The following is a 4999-nucleotide window of genomic DNA, read 5'->3' as shown; positions in this document are numbered from 1 at the left end:
ATAAGTCACTGATACGATGTGCCATCACACTCATGAAGCTGACGTTCATTTCCTACTAATGAGGACATTCTGCTATACAACCACAACGCAATCATGCAAAAGTTAACACTAATACGTTACCACCAGCTAATCCTCAGGCCCCACTGGAGTCTCACTAATTGTTTCAATGATGTCCTGTATGGGATCCACTTTAGAATCATGCACTGCATCTAGTTTTCTTTATTCTCCTCCCATTTGGAATAGTTCCTTGACTTTCATGAAAGAGGCATTTTTAAGGTTTATAGGTCATTTGTTTTGTGGCATTATCTTCAATTTTGGTTACTCTGATGTTTTTTTCACAATCAGATTAAAACAACACAGATAAGAAGCTGTATTCTTCTCATTTCACCCTATCAAGTGGCAAACAACCTATTCCCACCATTGCTACTAATTTCACTTTGATCATATCTCTGAGGTGGTAACTCTCTGTACTTAATAAGTGTTTCCCACGAACTTAATAAGCTGTTTTCCACAGCTCAGTGGTAAAGAACCCACTTGCCAAAGCAAGAGATGCAACAGACATAGGTTCGCTCCCAGGGTCAAGAAGATCCCCTGCAGAAGGCAATGGCAACCCACTCCAGTATTCTTGCCTGGAAAATCCCATGGATAGAAGGGCCTGGCAGGCTAGAGTCCCCAGGTCACAAAGAGCTGGAGATGACTGAGCAACTGAGCAAGCACATAAGAAGTAGTTGTGGAGAAGCATTTCAATCTATGTAAATATCCCTTCTCTTACCAAAAATTTAATTTATTCAATTATCTTTCTATATCAATATGGATTCATGGTTTCTGATTTTATTAAATAGGTTGTAATCCATTATTCGCATTACTGATTTTGATGCTCGAATTGCCTCAGATCTGGTCAGTGGGAGTTCCATCAGCCTGGCTCTGTGTCAGGTTGATATCGTCCACATCATCCTTAAACCACTTTTGTACTTTCTAACACAAAAAGATGTTCCAGATACATACGGGACTTTCCCCGCCCCAGCCCGGAATGAACCATTTCTCCAGGAAGCCCTGATTCTTCTTGGTTGAAAGTAGGAGTAATGTTAGCAGTCAGCCACTTCAGGGAGTGCCTTGGCTCCAGAAAGCCACCTTGCCCAAGGTCACACTCTATCCGGGCAGCCAGGCCCGGAGGGAATGAAAGTCTGGCAAACCCAAACTGCACCTGCAACCCAGATCTATCACCAGCTGTGGTCACTGACTGAGATGCTGCTTTCCCTAGGCCCTCTCAAGTGGGCAGAGGTATTGTGTGTGGGTGTGAACATGAGCACATTTACAAGAGTAACTATTCACACATCTGCAACAGGCTGAAATACGGCACCACAAAAGATATTCACACCCTAACTCTGCAAGCTGTGAATGCCACACAGTTGAAATGCTACATACAGTTGAAAGGGAGGAATAACAGAAGAAGGAGAGACTTCATTGTTGTTCAGTCACTCAGTCGCGTCCGACTCTGCGACCCCATGGACCGCAGCACGCCAGGCTTGCCTGCCCTTCACCATCTCCCAGAGTTTGCTCAATTCATGCCCATCAAGTCGATGATGCCATCCAACCATCTTGTCCTCTGTCATCCCCTTCTCCTCCCGCCCTCAATCTTTCCCAGCATCAGGGTCTTTTCCAGTGAGTCAGCTCTTCACATTAGGTGGCCAAAGGATTGGAGTCTCAGCTTCAGCATCAGTCCTTCCAATGAATATTCATGGTTGATTTCCTTTAGGATGGACTGGTTTGATCTCCTTGCTGTCAAAGGGACTCTCAAGAGTCTTTCCCAATGCCACAGTTCAAAAGCATCAATTCTTAGGTGCTCAGTCTTTTTTATTGTCCAACTCTCACATCTGTACATGACTACTGGAAAAACTATGGCTTTGACTGTATGGACCTTTGTAGGGAAAATAATGTCTCTGCTTTTTAATATGCTGTCTAGGTTTGTCAAAGCTTTTCTTCCAAGAAGCAAGCGTCTTTTAATTTCAGGTCTGCATTCATCATCCATAGTGATTTTGGAGCCCAAGAAAATAGTCTGTCACTGCTTCCACTGTTTCCCCATCTATTTGCCATGAAGTGATGAGACTGAATGCCATGATCTTTGTTTTTTGAATGTTGAGTTATAAGCCAGGTTTTTCAGTCTCCTCTTCCACTTTCATCAAGAGGGTCTTTAATTCTTCTTCGCTTTCTGTCATAAGGGTGGTGTCATCTGCATATCTGAGGTTATTGATATTTCTCCCAGCAATCTTGATTCCAGCTTGTGCTTCATCCAGCCCAGCATTTCACATGATGTACTCTGCATAGAAGTTAAATAAGCAGGGTGACAATATACAGCCTTGATGTACTCCTTTCCTGATTTTGAAGCAGTCTATTGTCCCATGTCTGGTTCTAACTTTTGCTTCTTTCCTGCATACAAGTTTCTCAGGAGGCAGGTAAGGTGGTCTGGTATTCCCAACTCTGTAAGAATTTTCCACAACTTGTCATAATCTAGACAGTCAAAGGTTTTAGTGTAGTCAATGAAGCAGAAGTAGCTGGTTTTTTCTGGAATTCTCTAGCTTTTTCTATGATCCAGCAGATGTTGGCAATTTGATCTCTGTGCCTGTGCCTTTTCTAAATCCACAGCCTTCATAGAGAGAATTAAACAAAAAAACCTTGAGATGAGTAAGTTATCCTGGGTAACTGGGCTCAATGTCATCACATGGGTTCTTCTAAGAGAGAAACATGAGCATCAGAATCACAGAAGGAGAGACAACGATGGACGCAAAGGCCAGGGTGATATAGGGCCACCAGGCAAGGTATGCTGGCAGCTTGTAGAATCTAGAAAAGGCAAGAAAATGAGTTCTCCCCTATAGCCTCCAGGAGGAATATTAACTCTGCTAAAATGTTGATTTCAGCTGAGTAAAACTGATGTTGGATTTCTGGCCTCCAGAACCGTGAGAAAATAAATTTCTGGTGTTTTAAGCCACCACATTTCCGGTGATTTTTTAATAGTAGTCATAGAAAATTCACCCCAAATCTATGACAACATGGAAGCCTTCTTCACCCAGCTCAGGCCACCATCCTCCTCACCACACTGGGTGTCATGCTGGGGCACAAAGCCCCCCGGGAGAGTGACCAACTCACCCTGCTCAAAGTGGAGACCTCACCCATCTGGGTCACGCTCAGCACAGATACTGCGTCTCACCGAGGTTCCCACTCCGCCTTTCTGTGCGTTTGCCCGCCTCTCTGTCTTGCGCCCCTATAAGCACTCCAATCTGCCCTCCGTGGGTGTATCTTTTTCCCACTGTTGGCAATGAAGTAAACGTCTTCTCTCTTCCCATCATAGGAGGTCAGACTTCTGCGCGCTGAGAAATTACACCAGAGTGTCTCCAGACTGGAGAATACCAGGCCTCTGGGGGATTAACAGACTCTCTTCGGCCTTTCTCCAAAAAGGCTGTCAAGAGAAATTGCACTCAACCAGGGAAGAGATTAGGGGAATTGTCTCTGGAGAAAGTGAAAGTGCAAGTCACTCAGTCATGTCCAACTCTTTGCCACCCCATGGACTATCCCCGTGGAATTCTCCAGGCCAGAATCCTGGAGTGGGTAGCCTCTCCCTTCTCCAGGAAATCCCTACCCAGGAATTGAACCTAGGTCTCCTGCATTGCGGGCAGATTCTTCACCAGCTGAGTCACAAGGGAAGCCCAAGAATACTGGAGTGGGTAGCGTATCCCTTCTCCAGCCAATCTTCCTAACTCAGGAATTGAACCCGGGTCTCCTACATTGCAGGCAGATTCTTTAGCAGCTGAGCACCCAGGAGAAAGTGAACAGCCTCAAAGAGGAGACCTACAGATACTTGTATTTGAAGCAACTGTCCCAACAAACAGACTATTCCACTGTTTATAGGCTGACAAGTTCCACTCAGGCAAACAGGTTCTGATAAGGGTCTTCATATACAACACTTGATTTTTTGGACAGCAAAGTATCATCAGATTATTCAGAAAAATCCAAAATGAAAGTTCTTTTAAGAAATCAAGAAGACAAAAGAACTTAGGAAAAAAAGTGCAGGGAATAGCAAAACAAAATTTAAAATGTATTCTCAGAAGGATAAAAGGAAAATAGAATTATATAAAAGACAAATAGACAACAAGAAAGAACTCTTAGAAATTAAAATTGACTCAATTTTTAAACTCAGGAAAAATGGTAACTATGAAAAATTACAGATGAGTTAATTAACCTGATTGTGGTAATTATTTCATAAAGTATGCATATACCAAATCAACATGTTGTGCACTTTAAATATATACAATTTTGTCAATTATACCTCAGTAAAGCTGGAGAAAACATTTTAAATAAATGCAAATTCAGTAGAAGGGTTGAAAGTTAAAATTGAGGCTTTTTTTTTTTTTCACAAAATGGAACAAAAAGACAAAGGAAATAAAAAATCAGAGAGGAAAAAATGAGGGAAAAGAGTATCATTCTAGCCTATATAACATCCAACTAATAGGAATTGTAGAAAGAAAAATATGGAAAATTATCAAAGGTATAATACAAAATTTATCAGAGATGAATGGCATAAATCTCAATAATGGCATAAACCTCAATATATAAAAGCAAACAATGCTCACATCAAGACTCATCAGAGTGAAATTTCTAAGCACCGGGGTAAGTAGAAGACCCTAAAAGCTTCCAGAAAAATCTAGGTTACATAAAAAGGGGCGTGAGTGCATGCATTTTCAGTCATGTCCAACTGTTTGCCACTCCATGGACTGTAGCCCTCCAGGCTACTTTTGTCCATGGAATTTTCCAGGCAAGAATATTGGAATGGGTTGCCATTTCCTACTCCAACAAAGGGATTGGATTAGAATATAATCAAATTTCTCTATAATTTAGAATTCTATATTCAACTACTCTGTTAGCCAAAAAAGAGGGTGGTATAGCAATGTTTTCAGATCAGAATGGCTCAAAAATCTATTTCCCATGAAAACTTTTGAATCAGTCA

The sequence above is a fragment of the Bos taurus genome, chromosome 7, assembly GCF_002263795.3.
Source record: "Bos taurus isolate L1 Dominette 01449 registration number 42190680 breed Hereford chromosome 7, ARS-UCD2.0, whole genome shotgun sequence".
Classification (NCBI taxonomy): Eukaryota; Metazoa; Chordata; class Mammalia; order Artiodactyla; family Bovidae; genus Bos; species Bos taurus.
Note: the sequence above shows the minus strand (reverse complement) of the source record.